A 25,146-nucleotide genomic window follows, 5' to 3' on the forward strand; every position below is an offset into this window, starting at 1 on the left:
TTTGTGACAACAATAACTTCGAAGGGAAAGAGGAATGGGTTGGAACCTGCTTAGGTTAATGGAGATAAGAAGCTCTCAGAAAATGGACTGTCTCATCTGCGAGATCTTTTATACAAATCTCATGGTAACCACTAAAAAAAAATCAGGAGAGACACAAATCATAAAGAGAAAATAGAGAAAACCATCACATAAAACCACCAAACTGAAATGACAGTCAGAAATACAGGGGAAGAGAAACAATGGAAATATAAAACAACCAGAAAACAAGAGTTAAAATGGCAGTATTAAGCCCTTATATATCAATAATCACTCTAAATGTAAATGGATTGAGTTCTCCAATCAAAAGACATGGAGTGGCTGGATTGATTAAAAAAAGACAACAATATGCTGCCTCCAGGAAACATCTCAGCTCTAAAGACAAACACAGGCTCAGAATGAAGATATGGTAGATGATAGTCCAAACAAATGGCAAGCAAATGAAAGCAGGTGTTGCCATACTTATATCACACAAAGTAGACTCAAGATTAAAAAGGCAATGAGAGACAAAGGGGCATAGCATATAATGATAAAAGGGACATTCCACCAAGAGAACATAACACTTATGAATAAATATGCACCTGACACAGGAGCACCAAAGTATTTAAAGCAACTATTAACAGATCTGAAGGGAGAAATTAACAACACAGTAATAGTAAGGGACCTAAACACACCACTCACATCAATGGATAGATCATTCAGACAAAAAGTCAACAAGGAAATAGTGGAACGAAGTGAAAAGCTAGACCAGATGGACTTAATAGATGTAAACAGAACATTCTTTTCAAGTGTACTTGGAACATTCTCAAACATAGACATATGTTTGGAAACCTCAATAAACTTAAGAAGATTGAAATTGTATTAAGCATCTTTTCTGACCACCATGCTATAAAACTAGAAATCACAAATACGTGGAGACTTAACAACATGCTGTCAACCAACCATTGCATCAATGAAGAAATCGAAGGAGAAATCAACAAATACCCAGAGACAAATGAAAATGAAATACAACATACCAACTCTTATGGGATGCAAGAAAACTGGTCCTAAGAGGGAAATTCATAGCAATACAGGCTCACCTCAAGAAATAAGAAAAATCTCAAATAAGTAATTCTACAGTACACCTAAGAGAACTAGAAAAAGAACAAACCCAAAGTCTGCAGGAGGGAAATAATAAAAATTAGAGCAGAAATAAATGAAATATAAACCCCAAAACAGTAGAAAGGATCAATGAAACTAAGAGTTGGTTCTCTGAGAAGATAAACAAAATGGACAAACCCTTAGCCAGACTCACTAAGAAAAAAAGAGCGACGGCTCCAATAAATAAAATTAGAAATGAAAGAGGAGAAATTACAATGGAGACCACAGAAATATGAAGGATTATAAGAAAATACTATGAAAAACTATATGCCAAAAAATTGGATAACCTAGAAGAAATGGATAAATTTTTAGACTCATACAACCTCCCAAAACTTAATCAAGAAGAAATAGAGAATTTAAACAGATCAACCACAAGTAAAGAGATTGAAAGAGTAATCAAAAAACCTCCCACAAAAGAAAAGTTCAGGACCAGAGGGCTTCTCTGGAGAATTCTACCAAACATTCAAAGGAGATTTAATACTTATCTTTCTCAAACTATCCCAAAAAGTTGGAGAAGACAGAACACTTCCTAACTCACTCCATGAGGCTGACATCACCCTGATCCCAAAACCAGACAAGGACAACACAAAAAACGAAAGTTACAGGCCATTATTGCTGATGAACATAGATGCAAAGATCCACAACAAAATATTGGCAAACCAAATACAGCAATACATTAAAAGGATCACCCACTATGATCAAGTAGGGTTTATACCAGGGATGCAGGGATGGTTCAACATCCACAAATCAGTCAATGTGATACACCATATTAACAAAAGGAGGAATAGAAACCACATGATCATCTCAACAAATGCAGAGACAGCATTGGACAAGATCCAGCATCCATTTATGATAAAAACTCTCAATAAAATGGGTATAGAAGGAAAGTACCTCAACATAATAAAGGCCATAGACAACAAACCCACAGCCAGCATCATACTCAGTGGGAAAAAACTGAAACCCATGTCTCTGAGAACAAGAACAAGACAAAGGCAAGACAAACTCTTGCCACTTCTATTCAGCATAGTACTGGAGGTTTTGGCCAGAGCAATCAGGCAAGAAAAAGAAATAAAGGGATCCTAATTGGAAAGGAAGAAGTGGAACTATCACTGTTTTTACATGACATGATCCTATACATAGAAAACCCTAAAGAATCCACCAGAAAACTATTAATCAACAACTACAGCAAAGTTGCATGGTACAAAATCAACTTACAAAAATCAGTTGCATTTCTGTACACTAAAAACAAACTAGCAGAAAGAGAACTCAAGAATACATTCCCACTTAGAATCACAACAAAAAGAATAAAATATGTAGGAATAGACTCAACCAAGGAGGTGAAAGTTCTGTACACTGAAAACTTTAAGACATTATTGAAAGAAATCAATGATGACATAAAGAAATGGAAAGATATTCCATGCTCATGGATTGGAAGAATAAACATAGTTAAAAATGTCCATATTACCTAAAGCAATCTATAGATTCAATGCAATCCCAATCAGAATCCCAATGACACTCTTCATGGAAATAGAAGAAAGAATCCTAAAATTTATATGGAATGACAAAAGACCCAAAATAGCCAAAGAAATTCTTAGAAAAAAGAACAAAGCTGGAGTCATGACAATCCCTGAATTCAAAATATGCTAGTAAGATATAGTCATCAAAACAGCATGGTACTGGTACTAAAACAGACACCCAGATCAATGGAGCAGAATTGAAAGCCCAGAAATAAAACCACACATCTATGGACAGCTTATCTTCAACAAAGAAGCCAAGAACATACACTGGAGTAAGGAAAGCCTCTTCAATAAATGGTGTTGGGAAAACTGGACAGTCACATTAAAAAGAAGGAAAGTAGACCATTATCTTACACCATACACAAAAATTAACCCAAAATGGATTAAATAGTTGAATGTAAGACCTGAAATCATAAAACTCCTAGAAGAATTATAGGCAGTGCACTCTTTGATATTGGTCTTAGCAGCATCTTTTTGAATGCCATGTCTACTCAGGCAAGGGAAACAAAAGAAAAAATAAATGAATGGGACTACATCAGACTAAAGAGCTTCTACAAGGCAAGGGAAATCATGAACAAAGCGAAAAGACAACCCACCAAATGGGAGAAAATATTTGCAAATCATATATCTGACAAGGGGTTAATTTCCAAAATATAAAGATCTCATACAACTCAACAAGAACACAACAAACAACCCGATCAAAAAGTAGGCAGAGGAGGGGCTGGCCCAGTGGTGTAGTGGTTAAGTTCCCATGCTCTGCTGGAGTGGCCTGCAGTTTGCAAGTTCGGATCCTGGGCATGGATTTAGCACCACTTGTCAAGCCACGCTGTGGCAGCATCCCACATAAAATAGAGGAAGACTGGCACAGATATTAGCTCAGCAAGAATCTTCCTCAAGCAAAAAGGAGAAGATTGGCAACAGATGTTAGCTCAGGGCCAATCTTCCTCGCCAAAAAAACCCAAAAAGGGCAGAGGATATGAACAGACATTTTTCCAAAGAAGATATACAGATGGCCGATAGGCACATGAAAAGATGTTCTACATCACTAATTACTACGGAAAATCAAATCAAAACTACAATGAGATAGCACCTTACATCTGTCAGAATGGCTATCACTAAGAAGACAAAAAATAACAAGTGTTGGAGAAGATGTGGAGAAAAGGGGACCCTCATACACTGCTGGTGGGAATGCAAACTGGTGCAGCCACTATGGAAAACAGTATGGAGATTTCTCAAAAAATTAAAAATAGAAATACTGTATGATAGTGGGATAACTAGCTATCCCACTACTGGGTATTTATCCAAAGAACTTGAAATTGACAATTCAAAGAGATTTATGCACCCCTATATTCATTGCAGCATTATTCACAATAGCCAGGATGTGGAAACAACCCAAGTGCCCATCAACCAATGAATGTATAAAGAGGATGTTGTATATATATACAATGGAATACTACTCAGCCATAAAAAGGACAAAATCGTCCAATTTTGGACAACACGGATAAACTTTGAGGGTATTATTTTAAGTGAAATAAGCCAGACAGAAAAAGACAAATGCCACAGGACTTCACTCACATGTGGAAGATAAACACACATGGATAAATAGAACCAATCAGTAGCTACCAGAGTGGAAGGAGATAGAGGATGAGCATAAGGGGAAAGGAGCACATAGATATGGTGACAGATAAAAACTAGACTATTGGTGGTGAGCATGATGCAATCAATACAGAAACTGATAAATAAAAAGGTACATCTGAAATTATACAATGTTATAAACCATTACTTCAATAAAATAATTGAAAAATAAATGTGATAAAGTACTGCTATCCATAATATGCAAAGCACTCTTAAAACACAACAACAAGCAAAGAAATACCCAATTTTTAAAATGGACAAAAGACCTGAACAGACACCTCCCCAAAGAAGACACACAGATAGCAAATAAGGATATGAAAAGATGCTCCACATCACATGTCATTAGGGAATCGCAAATTTAAACAACAGTGAAACACCACTACATAGCTGTTAGAATGGTCAAACTCCAAAACACTGACAACACCAAATACTGAAAAGGATGTGGAGCAACATTCATTGATGGTGAGAGTGCAAAATAGTACACACACTTTGGAAGACAGTTTGGCGGTTTCTTACAAAAGCAAACATGCTCCTACCACCTGATCCAGCAGTTTGCTCCTGGGTACTCACCCAAAGGAGATGGCAAGTTATGTCCACACAAAAACCTGCACATGGATATTAATAGCAGCTTTATTTTTAATTACCCCCCATTCAAACTGTAGGAGGTTTATAGATGTATACAGGGATGGGCATGGTATTAGTAATGTTCCTTAATCCAGGGATCCATGGTCGGCCCCTCTGGATTTAAAGTCATTAATTTCTATTATTGTCACAGTGCCTGACCATGAGCCCTTAATCTGATTATCTCTCCTGCTATTCTAACCAGGGCCATTCCGTCACTGTCTTATAACAAGTGCAAATTAATTCCTAATATAAAACAATAAGAGCTAATAGAGAAAGTTTTAAAAATTTATTGTGCTATTAAATAAACTTTGAAGTCCTTCAGTACTCGATTAAGAAATCATCCTATTTTCTTTAGTGATTTTCTTTGCCTGAATTCAAATTATAGTATATTAATCCACAATCAACAATATCAGGACAGCAGAGGGACAATTAATACCCCAATAACTCTTGGATTGGAAGGTTTCCCTCTGCACTGGAGCTATTATTTGTATCTCATTATGAATGTTTTTCAAGGGGGCTCCAAATTCAGAGCATCACTGTAACTGCTTTGTGATAAATCGTAATGTGCCAGCTGTGCTGTGCAAGTAACAACATGCTGAATCGTGACTAAGCAGTTCATACATGCCGTGTATTATGTTTTCTTAAAAATGTTTAATACAATCAATTCACAGGAAAGTCTCTACAACTTTCTAACTATAGCAACACCGTGTTAGAGGTAGGCTTTAAGCTGTGAATAGAAAACAAGAAGAAAATTATGAACTGTCTTAAGCAAGTAAAGAATAGTTTGTTTCTTTGGATGGAAAAATACTCTTTTCTGTAGATGAACATAAACACAGATTGCAGATCACTTGCAATTAGAAAAAAGCCTCAGGCAGTCATTTTCTTTCTTATGACTTTGGAAAGAACGACACACCTGCAAAGTACCTAGCCCTCCCCATTACTGCCACAAAATAAATCGAGAAATAAAAATAAAACAACTCTACCAGATCTGAGGATGAATGAATTTTTAAGAAGGTGCCAAGAAAAATGCAAAGAATTCACATTAAGTAATTTGGGCTATGAGCTATACACTATACTAAATACTTTATATACATTTTCCCATTTAGTTCTCATATATTAACTATTTGAGTTAGATATTACTATTTCCATTTTACAGATGAAGAAACAGACCCCGAAAGATTAAGTAACTTGTTCACGGTTATATCAGTACTGCCAACTCAGATCTGAATTCCCCATTTGCTTTAAGAATGCCTTCAAGAGTGTTTCCTTTTTTAGAAACATTAAAGAGCCCTCTGACTCAAGATGGTGGAGTGCGCTCATCTATTTGTTTTCATTCTCTCTCAAGGCTCCATTTAAAAATAGCCAAAGATCAGTAAAATGTGTAGACCCGCAACAATGGGGAGAATATGAAGGGGCCACAGCAGGTGAGAGATTTCAGTAACTTTCCGGAAGATGGAAAGCAGGTGGTTAAATAGTTGAAGCACGAGGCACAGTAGAGGAAGCTGCATGCTTCCTCTTCCTGCAGGAGCCACATGCAGAAGTAGCCATCGTGAAGGAGGGAGCCGGCGTTCCTTCCATCGCCCGCAGAAAACGCCGCACTGAGGGAGGCTGGATGTGAGAAGTTGAGTTGAAAAGAGGAGGTTTAGAAAGTCTGTGTATGGAACAGTCAAAACCCCCATTCCCTTCTCCCACTCTCATCCTCAAAATTCTTAGCATTACAGCACTAACCTTCACTTCTCATACCTTCAATGAAAAGGGAAAAGTCTCCTCTTAAAAAAGGTTATGGTAAGAACTAGAGCAGACAGTACAGGTGTTGGTGCCTCAAATTACAGTCCTCCTCATTCTGGCCTTGGGAAGCCTCCAGTGGAACAGCTAGCCCCTTGCTTCCAGTGAGTCCAACTTAACAGAAAATACACTCTGCCGTGGAGTGGCAGCTGCCAATCAGCCTTGTCTTGTATCATGTTCAAATATAAACAGCAAGCGTGGATTCCACACCTCTGAGATAGAAAGATGGAGACAGATACACTGAAAATGTGACCCTAGAGGAAACAGAGGCAATTCATGGAATTTTGAAAACTTCTCATTAAGAATGTTAGAAATATTTGGGAATATGCTGTACCCATAAGACAAAAATAAGATACTATGGGGAAAATCAACATCAAAGAATATGAATATTCTTAGAAATTTAAAATGTGATTGATAAAACAAAAATGCAATGGAAGGATTGAAATATAGAGTCAAGGAAGTCTCCCAAAACGTACACAGAAGCAAAAATGACACAAAATATTTGTGAAAATATAAAGGATACAGAGGATGCTTTTAGGTGCTATACCATCCAAATAATAGTATTTTCAGGAAAAAAGGCCAGAGAAAATGAAAGGGGAAGGAATTGTAGGAATAATAGAAAAGAATTTTTCTTAGCTGAAGAGAGGTATATTTTTCAAATTAAAAGAGGCTTTGAGGTGTGTAACAGAATATATGAAAAAATAACCATACCTCAAAAAACTGTTGTGAAATTTCAGAAACCTAAAGGTAAAGAAATGCTGTTAGAAAAGGGGAAAGCAGGTCACTAACAAAGGACTAAAACTCAGACTGACATTCAATTTTTCTTAAACATTAGTCATATGAAGAAAATGGATATTTTTCCCCAAAATTTCTAAGTAAAAAATATTGATATTGAGTTTAAAATTCCACACTCAGCCAAATTATTAAGCAAGTGAATGGGCAATTTGAGTGACATAAGTACTCAGAAAATATACGACTCACATAACTTATCTTAGGAAAGGATATAATCCGAAAAATGAGAGAATAAACCAGGGAAGAGGAAGATGTGGACCCAAGAAGCAGCAGTTTCAACTCCTGTGAACATGAAGGGAATTCCTCAAATGACAGCTGTACAAAAGGCCTAGAGAGAACACATTCTGCAAAGCTCAAGGTGTGAGATATCTAGGGCCAAAAGGAGATTCCACAGATTTTGTAGTATACTTGAGACATTGGAAAATAGGAAATTCAAGAAAACAAAAAGGCAATCCAAAAGTCTAAGAAAAATGAAAAGCTATACAAGAAAGGAAGTGTGATCAGGACACTACTTGGCCCTGAAGATCTCAGAATTTACATAGTCTAAATAAGGTGAATGCCTTTTATTGATTTTCTAACTTTCAGAATAATCTTGAAAACAAAACATAGAAGGCAATTATGATAACAGAATAGAATGTAAATATTGTCACTACTGACAGTGTAAAATTAAAAATACAGACATAGAATGCAAATTGAAAGAGGGAATAGAAAGAAAGGAAATATAGGGACTTTTATATTCACATCTTACAAAATATGACACCAAAAGACACTTTCTACAGCTCATGATAAGAGAAGTAGAGGGAAAAAAAGTATATCGTTAGACTTAAATAAGGTGCACGTGGTGGAACTGAGCTGAATCCTCATCTATGATAGCAGGAACTCATTATATAATGCCTCCACTTGGCAAATCTAGGAACAGCAGGAAACATATATTTACTATTTAGAAATATAAATAAGAGACTACCAGAAGATAGAAGATACTTATAAATGCCAAAAAAAAGACTACCAGAAGAAATCAAACTGGAAACAGTTAAAAACGGTTGCTTCTTGGGAACACAAATGAGGATGGAGAGTAAGGAAGTGAGGGACTGTTGATTTCCATTATGAGATTCAGTATACTTATTCATTTTTATATGTGTAAATTTATATCTCAGAAATCTTTAATTATTCTATCTTATCAGATTACCACTCATGACAAGCGATGAGTTAGAGTCTTGTTATAAAAATTCTCTAAGCAATTGGCTAACCATAGCATCACCTGTACGACTCTTAAAAAACAATGTGGACTACATAATAAATTTTGTGCCTAGAGAATATTGCAAACAATTATACGTGCTATGGATTATACTAGAAACAGAGAGCAAGACTATTCTTTTTAAAAATGAGGCAAGTTCTTAAGAGTCAAGTCAGATGTAGCAGTAGCTCCTGTTGCTGAGAACCACACTCCTCAGCCTACCTCTCATTTCAGCGCTATAATAGACAGTTCCGTGAATACTGCCAGTGTCCCATTTCAGCTCATTTTTGCTGCTTTTCTTTGTTTTTTGCTTCAGGGCTCCTTAGCCTGAGAAGAAGTACATCCCAGAAGTCAGGGGGAAGTTACAGATGATACTCCCCAGGGTAACCAATGGGAGAAAGAAATCTGTAGATGGATGCCCCAGTCTCCCATCCTCCAGATACAAAACGCTAAGGAGATTTCTTTATGGTTTGTCAGTGTTCCCCACAGAATTGTATGTCAGTGGCCTACAATGGTAAGCAGCCCGAAACACACCCTTTACTGACTTTCCCTCTTTCCCTGTCTTACTCTCATAACACTCCCACTCCGGCCTCCTTGAATAACCTCTCAAACTCTCTGCGTCGAAGACCTTGCCTTAGGCTCTTAAGGAGACCCCCAAAATGACACAAGAGGTCTAGGAATCAGGGCTATGCTGAGATATGTGGTTGCCCAAGTTGGGCCAATTATTTGGCACCCCTTAAATATAGAGAAACATTTCCTCAGTATTTATTTAGAAGAGTGTGTGGGCACATCAAGAGGAAAAGCCCTATTGAAGGTCAGAATGACCATTTTAGAATACTAGAGCCATATAAAATTTTATTGCTGTTGCATTCATAGAATAGTGTATTTTTATATCATATCGTACTTAATTTAAGCATCTGTGAAATATCTGGATATTCATCTCTAGTATGTAGGATTCCCTGCAGGAAACAGAAACTAGTATTTTCAAGCAGAAAGGGTTTTAATAGAGGAAATCACGTGAGTACATAATGGTGTAAGGCTAGAGGAAGAGAATTCACGGAACCACCACTGTATTTTGTAATCCAAGGACCACTATTATGGCTGGGAGTCAGAGGTCAGGAAACAGCTTCTGCCGTTGCTACTACCGTCAATGACATCAAAGCTGCCCCACGCTAATGAAGCTGATGATAGACGCTGGCACATGGCATCCAGCTGCTCTCAATGTTAAGTCTGTCTGAGCTATTCTGACAGCCATCTCCTTCCAAAAAACCCATTCGCTGAATTGCATTTCATTGGCATAACAGAAACCGTATCCAGGATTCTAGCTTCAAGGACATCTGGAGATGTGGCCTTCAGCACTCTAGCCCTTCAATATGTGATATGGGAGACGTATGAGAAAGAGGTGGGAACAGATGCCACATGCCAATAGACACGAACGAGCACAGTTCACTGGGTAGCTACCCAGCATCCATAATCTTCCGCCCAGGTTTAACTTCCAAACAAAAACCAGACCAAAACCAAAATGCTCCCAATCTTGCATAATACATTTGGCCCTCAAATAAACAAGAACATGCTCGCTCTCTCTTGAAAGAGAAGATCCAAAGTCTATTCACTGTATCCATCTAGAGATATTGGTCATTTCTCTTCTAGTTCAGTTATAATCCCACCTTGATATCCTTTAAATTAAGAAATAGATTGTAAATTTTACCACCCTTCATATGCCTCATATCAAGTGGGAAGGGGAAGAGAGAGGGGGAAATTTTTGATTAAGTTATACAAATATAAACATAAAGCAGGAAAAATATGCACAATGATATCAGATCTGCTTCCTGAAACTGGACATAAAACCATAAATAGTACCGTTAACTTAATTTTTCCACTGCTCATTCCAATTGTGTTTTGCCTCAGTCATAATTTAAGCTACACAAAGTTCTTCACATGGTAGGGTAACCCGAACTTTCATTGCTGACAGGTTGGTAGCCCTGTCCCTTTTGAGATTGCTAAAGGCATCCATTAAATTTTGCAAATGACCATGTAAGTACTTGGAGACACCAAAGAGGGCTTGGGTTACAGACATACACCTTTTCCCCTGCATTTCACAGCAGCCATTACCTCAGCTGGTACCGTGTTCCCTTCTTTGCCTGTTTGCTCAATGGCGTGAGAATCCCCAAATTCCAGGTGACAGTTTCAACTACAAGTTCACTGAAACCATTATTGTATCCCTCAGTGGAAATTTTCCTTCTTCAGGAAATAAGATCTCTAAACCAACACAGCACAAAGTTGCAAACAAACCTTTTTTAATGTTGCGTGTAGTTGTAATATTCTGGCTAGGGGAGAAATGGTGCTATACAGTTGTGACTGGTTTCGGAGCATATACTGCATCTTGTAGGAAAGCACCCCAGCTTCTCAAACTGTTATCTCTAAGCTCGGGTCATAACTGTCTTCAAGAGGACATTTGACTGTTTTAAAGGCTATATGCTTGAGGCAGATAGAGTATACGACATGTTGCAGACAGTGACCCACAAGCACATTTCCTCTCTTCCTGGAAACACACTCAGGTTACACTTTTCGGTGTCCCTTGCTCCTAAGAGCTATAATTGAATGAGCTCCTGCCAATCTAGTGTGGGTGGTATTTGATGGCCATCACCCCCAAACTTGGCTCAATAACAGCTCACTCCCTCTGTAAAGGCCTCTGAGCAATCTTTCTCTAGCCGCATCTATGCGGCTGATTGCAGAAGACCAGCTGAGGAAAGGAGATTTCGGATCCCTGAATGGCTGCGTGGAGCAGAGCCTTCCACCCTGTCCTGCCAACCTCCATTGGACTGTGAAGTGCGTGTGAAGTAGAATTTTTTAAATTATCAATTTATTGTATTTACTTATTATGTTAAGCCTTTTCATTTTGGCTTGTTTGGATAGTAGTTAGCCTATCCTGAATAATATGTGGAAATATAATTAAATCCCATGGATGTAAGCCCATTGTCCCATTTCTTTTATTATAAAATAATTTTCAGATCGGAAGCAATGTTCTGTGACATACGACGGTGTTGAATAAAGCTTTCAAGAAGTCCATAAACGGGTGGTGCTGCTGGCAAATCCGTTTTAGAAGAAGTGTTGCTCTAGTAGGAGCAAACCGATGTCCTCTCCATAATAGGATCCACCAAGTGGCTGGCTATTCCAAGTATGGTTCCACATCATAAGGCCAGTACTGGTCTCTGCTATTGGCAGGTTAGGCACTCACTCACAGAAGTCCTAGCCAGATAAGCCTTGCTGAGAAGTCCCTACTGTTTGGGTCCCTGTATAACCTCCCTCCTGTATATATTAGTTTCCTGTGGCTGCTGTAACAAACTACCACAATACTGTCAGCTTAAACAAAAGAAATTTTATTTTCTCACAGCTTCGAAGGACAGAAATCTGAAATCAAGGTGTTGACAGAGCCATCTCTCTCCAGAAGCTCTGGAGGAGAACCCATTCCTTGCTTCTTCCAGCTTCTAGTGGCTGCCAGCATTCCTGATCTCCATCACTCCCATCTCTGGCTCCATCTTCACAACACCTTCTCTTCTTTGTGTGTGTCGCACTCCCTATTATGTGAACACTTGTTGGCATTTAGGGCCCACGGAGATAATCCAGGGTTATCTCCTCATCTCAAGATTCTCAACTTAATCACATCTACAAAGATTCCTTTTTTTAAGTAGGTAACATTTATAGGTTCCAGAGATTAAACCCTGATATCTTTGAGGTCACCATCCAGCCCACTACATTCCATATTGCTCATTTTCTTTATGAAGCCATTGACAAACAAGGGGTGGGGAGGAAAAGAGGCTGACTAACATCCATATATCAGGTCGCCCTATCCCTCTGTGTATTGAAAGCCCCTTCTGCAGAAGGTGCCTTTGGTAAGCATTTACAGGGAACACAAACAACGTCACACACATTGCACACAGTTTCTCAGAACTTCTTGTCAAAAATGTCAAAAAGTCTCAACCTGGCTACAGATCATTGGACTGCCAAAAACTTTAGTGACATCATGGCCCTTGAATTTACACAGTTTTTTTCCCTCCCACTCTCTGCCACACATGTTCCTTACCAAGGAATTTATGGTACTTGCTACCTCCTACTCACCGCATCTGATCAGCATGATGGACCAAAGCAATGTCTTATGGCATGATAAGACAAACAAGGTTCCTAGATTATGACAGAATACTGGATAATTGACATTGTCCTGAGATAAGACTGCAAAGGAATACAGGTGAAAGAAACTACTCCTGTTATCTCTGTATTGGAAAGGAGTAGAAAACTTTAACAGATTGATAGCTGAATATCAGATGCCAAAATTATGTCGATTTGCTTCGGTTAACTGACTACATCTGGAATAGCCATTGAAGTTGGAGTTATATGATTAAGTTAATGATAATCCACTGTCATTCTCCAAGACTCTCTGATTTCTCCTCAGGTCAAAGAGGAGAGTTAAACGGGTGTGTGATAAAAAATCATCACCCTTGAAACTTCCGTGCCTTTGACACCGGCATAAACTGCTGACATTCACCCAGAAATGTGGCATTACTTTTGGTCTGCTGTTTCAAGAAGGAGGGGATATTTTAGGAGCTTTGACTTGGGCCTTCATACCATATTGACCCTCATTCCATGAGATTGAGAATCAATGTGGAGATTTAGCTGGAGGCTGAGTACATTTAATCCAACTACACATTCAAGAGCTGGAAAGGATAGCTTTGGGGACGCACTGGACCAAATGTGAGATGGACTCAGGCAGAAACTGGCCTCCGTAAGTCCCCATTTTGACTGGCAATCACAGTAGCAATTGGGGTGCTCAATGATCAGCGTCGGTTCAGTGTCCCACTAATCCCCCCAAAGTCTGCTTCATTCCCTTCCCTTTTGATGAAAGCTAGGAGGAGAATTTACAGGATATCCTGGTGACATTGTCACAGGGAACTTCCTCAATGAGACCCAACAGTCCCTGCATTTAAGAAGCTCCTGGTCTGTGAACTGACACAGATAAGGAAATTGGCATGGGGCTGTATCTCTCTATTATGATGACTCAAGCCAGGCCTACGTTCACTAACTTCAGAGTCAGGTAACAGATCAGGTAGGACTTTGGTAGGTTGCCTATCTATTTCAGCCCTAGGGACATCATAATAAATTAGCCAACACCATAGATACTCTTGGACTAAGCCAATCTAATAACCTCTCTGACTCTGCTGCTCATTACTGTAACATATCCACTTTGTCTCTGGCATTCAAGCACTGCCGTTTGGCCTCTGGCAATGTGTCATACCATCATTCCTTCTGAAGTCAGGGAACCCATTTCAGAAAACAGCACCTTCTCTCCCTCATTATCCTGAAGGAGATCAGAATATGTCACCCCAAAATATGCCACCTTGACATAAGGATTATTTTGAGCTGAAGGCAATTGAGAAAAAGCAGACACAAGAAGAGCTCTCTGCCCTCCATCTGCCTTAACAGCAAAGCGTAAATTTCCCTTACGAAGCTGTCTCCCTTGCCCATATCAGAAAAAGGAAAACAACACTTACCACAGGAAACGAAGACAGCGCTGAGATGAGTCTGCACAAACAAACTTTATGAAATAACCCTTATCTACCATTAGTTTCGCCTATATGTTTCCTAGGCACTTTCCCACAATTTATCAGCCGTATAAGCCCAGATACCCTTTCCTTGTCTGGTTAGTTCTCCACAATTTCTTGCCTTTTGTTAAAATGGTATATAAGCCCCTGAGTTTAACCCCCTTCTCTGGGTTTCTCACTTCTTTTCCATGAAGTCCCCATGCATGTAAAATATTAACATCAACAAAAGTGATAAACTTTGTCTCCTGTTAATCTGTCTTTTTATCAGTTTAACTTACAGGTCTCAGTTCCACACCTAAGAGGATAGAGAAAAGGTTTTCATCCCTACACTCTCTAGCCTACAGAAAATAGCCACTACATAATTTTTCAAGGACGCATTACCAATGTACATTTGCCAATGTATTTCTCAAACATAGTAAGGGGTGGTCAAGTGAGTTGCACATGATAAGTCATCTCCCACATTCCTAACTCCCTAAGCCTTTGCATTCTCTCCTCCACATTATTCCAATGAATTTCTAACATATATCTCATTTTAATGTAGGCCACCAATGATTCCAGAGTTTAGTCAAACAGCTGACAAATCATTAAAACTACTCCTCATTGTTGAGTTGTGTCCTCAGTTTAAGAATTTCAGGTAAGTGCCCCTGTATTAATAATTTCAGTCCTGTCTATAGACACGTTTCTTTCTGTTTTGCTCTTAGAATCTATTCCTATCATTTCTGCAGGTGAAAATTAGCCAAATCCTATAATTCTAAACTATCTCCTTCCAGGGTAGATTTTGTAATTGTCTCTCTGGAGCACGCTGTGATCTAACTTTCCTGATGGATCTGATGGCACTGAAAGAGTAGAAGGCAGGCATGAGGAAGATCAACATCCCTTTAGAAGGTAACTACATTGGTTGAAGTCATTACAGGATTTCAAGCAACAAAGGACTAATGTCAGCTGACAAGGTAGAAGAGGCTGATTTTCTTGACCAGGGATATTCAATGAGATTTAGCGATTCAGGTTCTCAGAGTCATCCAAATCTATCCAAATTTCCCCGTTCCAGTTCTTTGGCTTCCACCCTTTCCCTAGTAATACCACAACTTCACTTAGGAAACTATCGAGGTTGTGAACTTAAGCTGTAATTCTGCAACCCACTTTGGATCAAACTTTGGCTCTTGTTTTGAGACAGTTCAGATCTGTAGCTACAAGATATAGGAAGGTCTCTTAGGGCAGCCAAGAATTTAAAACACAAGCTAATTTTCTGTCCGTGAGTTCTGCACAATCAGCCATCTCACTCAAGTCTTTATATTTCTCATTTCCATCATAATACTACAATGCAGCAGCCACTTGGTCTGCCAAAGCCTTTGCTTTCAATAGTTATTTCATTCTAGATGACCACAGGTGAAAATTCAACTATTGCTACACGAAAAACAGTATTTCACCTCCCACTGGTCATGAAGTTTTCTCTGCCTGGAAACTCAACCAGGTCAGACAACCAATGCCATATTATTATCTTTGTCAGTCTATTTCCAGATCAAATTTTGGTGCCAAATACCTAATTAGGTAAGGTTCACCACACGAAATAGATACTGTTCAAGGTGTTTCAAGAAAAGAGCTTTAATTCAAGGATTACCTGCTTATAAGATTATTGGTAACTTAGAGGAGTGAAAATCAGAAGCTTACCCTAGTCTGTGACTTCAAATTCATATGATCACATCTGCTGTGATTATTACCCCCATTACCACCACCTGCATTCACAAAATTGGTGCTAAATGTAGAACACATATTTCAGCTGTTGCCAACGCTTACTGTCTGTAAGCTGCCCATTTATGTAACTGCATTACTCCGGAAGGATGGCATCCACCACTCTGCTCCCTTCCAAAAACTTCACAAATGCCGCATATTGACAAATCCTGAATCTGTGAGGTAATCTGAGAAATTTAATCTTCAGTCCTCGATACTGGGGGAGGGAAGGAGGGAGTACAAATCAAGAGGATAGGAGTGGATTCGTAGAGCACTATGATTCGTCCAGCACACTAATCTAAAGATGATGCTGTGTTTCTGCAGTAGTTAATATTTCGGGTAGACTTGAGGATGTGAACTCCAAACCTCAACTCTCATGAAAATCAGAAATTGGTTCCTCAAGTGTATCTGGCTGCTCTTTTGCCTCAGAAGCTCTCATACTGTCTGGAAAAAAAAACCAGACGCTACTTTTACAAAGGCTGTCAGTAATAATTCAAACATAACGAAAACATTTAAATGTTGTTGACTAAATATAGCCTTGAAGAGCACTTATTTGTTCTTTTGTGAACAGATAATATCTTTATTAAATTTTCACTGAGAAATGGACACAGCAAATATTTGAAATCCAGCTGTATGTGTACAGCTGATAAGCCCTAACTATATAATATGCTTATAAACATTTAAATGTTGTAATTGATTCCAAGATTTATTAGTGAAATTAGAACACAAGCCACATTCAAAGGTGAGGTGTGAATGTCACCAACATAATGCTACCTACAGTGCAAGACTCATAATCTACCCACCCTCTCATTACCAAATAGCTGGGTAATCACCATTCTTGAAAGACTGGTTCTTAAGATAGTTTCCTCATAGGGAGGAGAAACTCAGTTTAAATAAAATGCATCAGGGATGACAAAGAAGGAATTTTAACTGGATGCTTTCTTTTTTCTCCTATGGCAAATTCAAAGAAAAAAATTTTAAACTGAGGAAAGGAACAACCTAACTGGCTTCTCTAAAATTGCAGAAAAGGGATTCAGGGATACCTGGAGACTGACAGAGTATATGGAATATGCATATGGACTGACAAAAACACTCCTTACAACTCACAGTCTTATATTTAAATTGGAAAATACACAATAATTTCAAGACACTATCTTTTTAGAAATGGCTCTATTATTTAAATCTCCCAAGACTTTTCAGTTTTAGAATGGCTTTTAATTTGGACATATTCTCTGTGTAGATGTTCAATGACAATGTGACCTTGTGATAGCTGCATTAGATTATTATAATTAGCGTTACAAAGGAGACAATAGACCCAAAATGGAGTCACTTGTGCTAAGCCTGTCATCAAACCAACACTTAATATCTAACCTAATTGCAGTGTCAACCTCCCCTGGGAATATGATCCTAACCAGTCAGCCTGGAATTTCCTGGTCAGCACTAGTGAGGTAATTTGCCTGATAGCCCCCTTTTATCCCTTAAAGGAAGGTGATTTATCCCTTAAAGGAAGGTGACCTTGCCTGAAACAATCCACTCTCTTCTCTCTTCTGCCTGTAAAAGCCTCCCATTTCGTACAGCTCCTCAGAGCTCCTTTCTAATTACTAGATGGGATGCTGTCCCATTCATGAATCACCGAATAAACCCAATTAGATCTTCAAATTTACTGAGTTGAATTTTGTTTTTTACCAGATTTGGTGTCATTGTCAGGATCCGAAGCAAATTTCTGGATTTGGCAAATACCAAATGGCATTTGGAGACAATGAGAAACACAGGTGTGATACCCATGAACCCTTTTGAGTTCTCTGTATTTCTTGCCTCTTCCAAGGGCTGTGGGTAAGTTCTTCTCAGTTCTGAGCTCTGCTCTCTGCATCAAGCTCCCCATCCAATTGGCTTTCCAGTCCACAATTCCCCTTTTGTTTGGAAATCCAATCCAGCTCACAATCCTCAATTTTGGGATTCGCTGGTTCAGTCTTTTCCAGTCCCCAGTCGAGTCCACTGTCTTCATTTTTGGGGTGTGCTGGTTCAGTCCTTTCCTCAGTCCTCAGTTCCACGTTGGGAATTGCTGGTGGTGTGTTCAGGGCCTTCTCTTGCCAGTCCACAGAAATGTCTCTTTGGTTACTGCTAGTGTGTTAAGTGCCATAACATCCCTTGGTTACTGCTAGTATGTTAAGGTGCGCATGTTCGTTTGTCTTGTTTTATGCAAATAAAGGCTAATGGGAATCTTGGAAGCCAAAAAGCCACAAAAATTGGTGGGTATGGGTCAAGCTGTAAGCATGCTCTCCACCTAACTCTAAGACTCCTGTGTTAGGATAAGTTGGTCATAGAATAGGTTAAATTGACACTAGGTCACCCACCAACTCATGAAAATTTCTGTGAAAGGAAGTACACTGTAAAACACCACACAATTCCCACCTGAGTGGCACATCTCTCTTAGGTATTAATCTGGCTCCAAGAGAACCAAAGTCTTCGCTAAAAGAGATAGGATGCTTAAATTCTAAAGAGTTAAGCGTGCACCTTCCAGCACAACTGCTTATTTTATGTCTAAGAACTACAGCCCTGGAAGCTATAAATATCTCAAAAATGGCAAAATCTTACTGTGTCCAGAGAGCTTGGCTTAGTAACCATCAGGTTGAGGGCCCCAAAATATGGCTGAACAGAAGTGTGGGTTGCACCCACTTTGTGCCTAGATATGGCTAGACAGAAATGTGGGTTGAACTCATTTGCAGCTAAGGGTCCTATCAAACTTCTGCCAGCCCTCAGGGAAATTAAAACAGCCAATATGAGGAATGCTCCAATTAGGTAAGATCATTTAAAAGTGCATTTAAAAGCAAGGGCTCTGAAATCAAACAAACAGAATGGGATATCTATTTTTATTGGTATGCAGAAGCCTCCAAAAGTCTTCAAAATTCCAAAATAGTTTCATTAAAATGTTTGTAGCAAAAGGCTAATAAAAAGTTAAAGACACAAGAGGTGCCTAAAAACAAAAAACAATAAAACTGATGTAACTCCTACTGCTTTCCTCCGTCCTCCTTTATTTGAGTACCCATTCTACCAGTACCCGTTCTCTGTCTGAATTGCCTTTACGTGACCGTAAACAAAAGTCAGCCAAGTTAATGACCTTACAGACATCCCCATATCTACCCTTGAAGGATGGCCCCTGTATGGGCTCCTCTTGGCTTTGACAGGATTATGAGTGATTTTCTGGTAAACAGCTACATTATTCCCTTAAACAGCCAGGGGAAACTAAAATTAAAATTAATGAAAAACTTGCCAAATTCCTGTAGATACTGGAGTTGCATCCTTTACTTTAAACCCTGCTCAAGCCTGCTGATAGAATCCCAGGAAAACTGGCAGAAGCTGGCTCAGGGCGAGACTTCTTACCAGACTCATCTGTCCCAGATCTGTGTCTACTACAGCACCTGACAAAGGAAAATAAAATTTCTTTTGCACCCTCTCTGGGGACACCTCTGAAGTCCAAGGGCTTGTTCAATACTGCCAGGAATATTGACTGTTTGTTCTAGCTGAAAACTGACAAAGTATTTAAATATTTTTTTTAATGTAGCTCTGTGGTCAGAACTTGATTAGAAATTGGAAGTGTATATTCAGAGCCTGATAGGAACTTTTTTTAGGCCTGCTCCCCTAAGCTAAAATGAAACTGTGTACCCAGAGGGAAAAAAAAACCTTTAAAAGCCTTTGTGAAAGAATTTACTAAAACATTCCAAAGGCAAAGGGCTCTAAATTCAGAACACAGAAATCTTTTGATTTCCATCTTATTTAAAGATCTTCTCCCTGATTAAAAAAAATGAAAATTAAAGATAATGTAATTGGATGGGCAGATCAATCTATAATGTCATTTAGGCTTCAACTAATTCTTCAAGGAATTAAGAGCAACTGTCCTTATCTTACAAATTTTTGCAAAATTAGAAATGCAACTCCAGAGTCAGTCCAAAGTCTACCTACCGTTTTTACTAATCCCAAAACTCCCCTATTTATGTCAAAAATTTGTAAATATTGTAAAAATTCTGGCCTTAGGAAATCAAGCCCTTTGTAGAGGACCTTGTGTTCTTTCCCTGCACCTTTGAAATGTCGGGGCTCTACAAACTTCAGGATGTTAACTCTCATCAGAAGGAAAATGAAAGAGGGAAGGTCATTTGAAACTTAGACAATGGAAAATCTTTTAAATGTCTCCTGCACAAATATTAGAAAAAACCTTAGCCATCTGAGCAGGTAAACTTATTCATCTACCAGAAACACAACTTAGATCCAACTTCTTTTATAACTAGTGAGTTTTGTATTACTGTACCTGATTTATGGCAGTAATTTTAAAACAAAAGCTATAAGGTCTCTGTTTGCAACTGTCTATTTATGTGCGTCTATATATGTGTTGTAGACATATGGTATTTTTCTATCTCTGAATGGCATTATTAAAATTAATTTATAAAAGAGCTCTATTTAATTGGCATAAGGAAAATTAAATGCTTATATGAATTACATGAAAATTAGAAATAAAATAAAAACTACTCCAAAAGTTTTTCAGGTTCACATGATCTGAGATAATATTTAGCAAATAAAAGCAGTTTAGGTATGTTGGTTTCATTTCCATAGATATGTCTTTAGAGTTATCAGCATTAAAAATAACGTAGACATACAAGTTTTATTCTACCTGGTTTTACTAGCCAAATGAGTTCATATTACCTCTGTTATGAAATTTATCAGCAAGAAAAATAACTTGGTATGATGAAATTTTCATAAGTAATCTAAATATAATCATTTAAAACAAGTAAATTCAATAGATGTAAGTGGGATAAAAAATTTTTAGGCAAACATTTTAGATAAGTTTCCCCCAAATCTTTTTGGTGATTTAAAACCTAAAGTTTTGCTAAGTTAAATTAAATGATAGATAGTCATTAAATATCTAGATCATTTCCAAATAAGAAAAAATACTGAAACATTAATTACTGAACATAGGTTTATCCACTTTTGGCTTCCTTTTACAGAGTAACTAAAGATATTTGGGTCTATTAGTAAACAAGTCTGTCCCATGCTGAGAAATTTACTACAAGAAAGTATATATTTTCAAAACTTATAAAAAGTATTTGTAAATTTATCAAGCCACAGAATGCTAATATAAAAGGCAGTTAATAATTGTTTACTTCTTTATTTTCACTAAAAATTAAGGTTTTTAAGGGTTAAACGTTCTAATATATGTAATTAAAGCCACTAAGTTTTGTGGAAAAGGAACTCCAAAGGAATCTTTGGAAAGGAATGCTTTTTATTAAAGTATAATTGACATACAAAAATATATTAGTTTCAGGTATGCAACATAATGATTTGACATTTGTATACATTGCAAAATGATCACCAAAATAAGTTTGGATACACTTGTCACCACACAAAATTTTTTATGTGTGGGTGATAAGAATTTTTAAGATTTACTCAGCAACTTTCAAATTTGCAATACAGTATTATTGGCTACAGTCACCATGCTGTATATTATATCCTCAGGACTTATTTATTTTATAACTGGGAGTTTGTACCTCTTGCTCTCCTTTACCCATTTCACCCCACCCCAAGGCTCCTCTCCTCTGGCAACCACTAATTTATTTTCTGTGTCTATGAGTTTTGTTTTGCTTTGTTTGTTTGATTCCGTTTTTAGATTTCACATATAAGTGAAATCATATGATATTTGTCTTTCTCTGTCTGACTCATTTCACTTAGCATAGTGATGGTCCATCCATGTTGTCACAAATGGCAAGATTTCATTTGTTTTTACAACAGAGTAGCATTCCTTTGTATGCGTATACTACGTCTTCTTTACCCATTCATCCATCAACAGACACTTAGGTTGTTTCCATATCTTGGCTATTGTAAATAATGCTGCAATGAATATGGGGGTGCATATGTCTTTTCAAATTAGTGTTTTTGTTTTCTTCAGATAAATAACCAGAAGTGGAAGTGTTGGATCATAGAGTAGTTCCATTTTTAATTTTTTGAGGAACCTCCATATTGTTTTCCATAGTGGCTGCAGCAATTAATAATCTCAACAGAACACATTACTTCTTGTCGTTTTGGTAGTAGCCGTTCTGACAGGTGTGAGTAATATCTCATTGGGTTTTGACTTGCGTTTTCCTGGTGATTACTGATGTTGAGCATCTTTTCATGTGCCTGTTAGCCTTCTGTGGGTCTTTTTTGGAAAAATTTCTATTCAGATCCTCTGCCCATTTTTTAATCAGATTGTTTGTTTTTTTGTTATTGAGTTGTATGAGGTTTTTCCCCATCATTTTTATTTTGTTTTTCCTTTTTTGGCCAGAAAAGATTCTCCCTGAGCTAACATCTGTTGCCAATCTTCCCCTCTTTTATTCTTTTCTCTTCTTTCCTCCCCAAAGCCGCAGCACGTAGTTGTATACTCTAATTCTAAATTGTTCTAGTTCTTCTATGTGAGCGCCACCACAGCATGACCACTGACAGATAAGTGGTGTGTTTCCATGCCTGGAAACTGAACCCAGGCGCCAAAGCGGAGTGTGCCGAACTTTAACCACTAGGCCATTAGGGCTGGCCCCGTATGAGTTCTTTATATTTTTTGGATGTTAACTGTTATCAGCCATATGATTTGCAAATATCTTTTCCCATTCAGTAGGTTGCCTTTCTATTTTGTTGGTGGTTTCCTTTACTGTGCAGAAGCTTTTTCTTTGGATGTAGTCCCATTTGTTTATTTTTTCATTTGTTGCCATTGCTTTCAGAGTCAGATCCAAAAAAATATCACCAAGAGCTCTGTCACAGAGCTTACCCATCTAAATTTCCTCCTAGGAGTTTTATGATTTCTGCTCTTAGAGTCAAGTCTGTAATCCACTTTGAGGTAATTTTAGTCTATGGTGTAAGATAGCGGTCCAATTCCTTTCCTTTGCATGTGGCTGCTCAGTATTCCCAACATCATTTATTGAAGAGACTATTCTTTCCCCATTGGATATTTTTGCCTCCTTTGCTGTAAATTAATTGACCATATATGCTTGGTTTATTTTGGGGATTTCTATTCTGTTCAATTGATCTATGTGTTTGTTTTTATGCGAGTACCATACTGTTTTGATTACTATAACTTTGTAATATATTTTGAAATCAGGGAGCTTGATGCCTCCAGTTTCATTCTTTCTCAGGATTGCTTTGGCTATTCAAGATCTTTTGTGGTTCCATACAAATTTTAGGATTGCATTGCTTGTTCTACTTCTGTGAAAAATGCCATTGGAATTTGGATAGAGACTGCATTGAATCTGTAGAATGCTTTGGGGCAGTATGGACATTTTTATAATATTAATTCTTCCAAACCATGAGCAAGAAATATCTTTCCATTTCTTTGTGTCTTCTTTAATTTCTTTCATCAATGTCTTACAGTTTTTAGTGTATAAGTCTTTCACCTCTTTGGTTAAATTTATTCCTAGGTATTTTATTCTTTTTATTGCAATTGTACATGAGATGGTTTGCTTAATTTCTCTTTCTGATAGTTCATTGTAAGTGTATAAAAATGCAATAGATTTTTGTGTATTGATCTTCTACCCTGCAACTTTACTGAATTCATTTGTTAGTTCTAACAGTTTTTTGGTGGAGTCTTTAGAGTTTTCTCTATATTATATCATGTCATCCAGGAATGGTGATAGTTTTACTTCTTCCTTTCCAACGTGGTGCCTCTTATTTCCTTTTTCTGCTTAATAGGTCTGGCTAGGACTTCCAATACTATGTTGAATAAAAGTGGTGAGACTGGGCATCTTTGTCTTGTTCCTGATCTTAAGGGAAAATCTTTTAACTCTTCATCATTGAATATGATGTTAGCTGTGGGCTTGTCATATATGGCCTTTATTATGTTGACATATGTTCCATCTATACCCCTTTGTTGAGAGTTTTTATCATAAATGGATGTTGAATTTTGTCTGATCTATTGAGATATAATTTTTATCCTTCATTTTGTTAATGTGACGTATCACATTGATTGATTTGTGGATGTTGAACCAGCCTTGCTTCCTTGGAATAAATCCCACTTGATCATGGTGTATGGTCCTTTTAATGAATTGTTGAACTTGGTTTGTTAATATTTTGTTGGGGATTTTTGCATCTATGTTCATCAAGAATATTTGCCTGTAGTTTTCTTTTTTTGTGTGTCCTTGTCTAGTTGTGGTATCAGGGTAATGCTGGCCTTGTAAAATGAGTTTGGGAGCATTCCCTCCTCTTCAATTTTTTGGAAAAGTTTGAGAAGGATAGATATTAAATCTTCTTTAAATGTTTGGTAGCATTCACCAGTGAAGCCATCTGGCCCTAGACTTTTGTTTGTTGGGAGTTTTTTGATTCCTAGTTCAATCTCCTTACTAGTAATAAGTCTATTCATATTTGCTATTTTTTCATGATTCAGTCTTGCAAGATTGCGTGTTTCTAGGAATTTCTTCCCTTCTTCTAGATTGTCCAATTTGTTGAAGTATAATTGTTCGTAGTAGTCTCTTATGATCCTTTGTATTTCTTTGGTATCAGTTGTAATTCCTCCTCTTTCATTTCTGATTTTATTTGGGCCCCTGCTCTTTTTTTCCTAGGAAGTCTAGCTAAAGATTTGTCAATTTTGTTTATCTTTTCAGAGAACAAGCTCTTAGTTTCATTGATGTTTTCTATTGTCTTTTTATTCTCTATTTCATTTATTTCCACTTGGATCTTTATTATTTTCTTCCTTCCACTAACTTTGGGCTTCATTTTTTCTTCTTTCTCTAGTTCCTTTAAGTGCAGAGTTAGATTGTTTGTTTAAGATTTTTCTTGTTTTTTGAAGTAGGCCTGTATCACTATAAACTTCCCTCTTAGGACTGCTTTCACTGCATTTCATAGATTTTGGTATGTTTTATTTCCATTTTCATTTGTCTTAAGGTATTTTTTTATTTCTCTTTTGATTTATTTGTTGATCCATTAGCTGTTCAGAAGCATGTTGTTTAATCTCCACATATTTTGATTTTCCCAGTTTTCTTCTTGTAATTGATTTTTAGTTTCATACAATCAATGTCAGAGAAGATGCTGGATATGATTGCCTAGCATA

Source organism: Equus caballus, chromosome 10 (assembly GCF_041296265.1).
Source record: "Equus caballus isolate H_3958 breed thoroughbred chromosome 10, TB-T2T, whole genome shotgun sequence".
NCBI classification, from domain to species: Eukaryota; Metazoa; Chordata; class Mammalia; order Perissodactyla; family Equidae; genus Equus; species Equus caballus.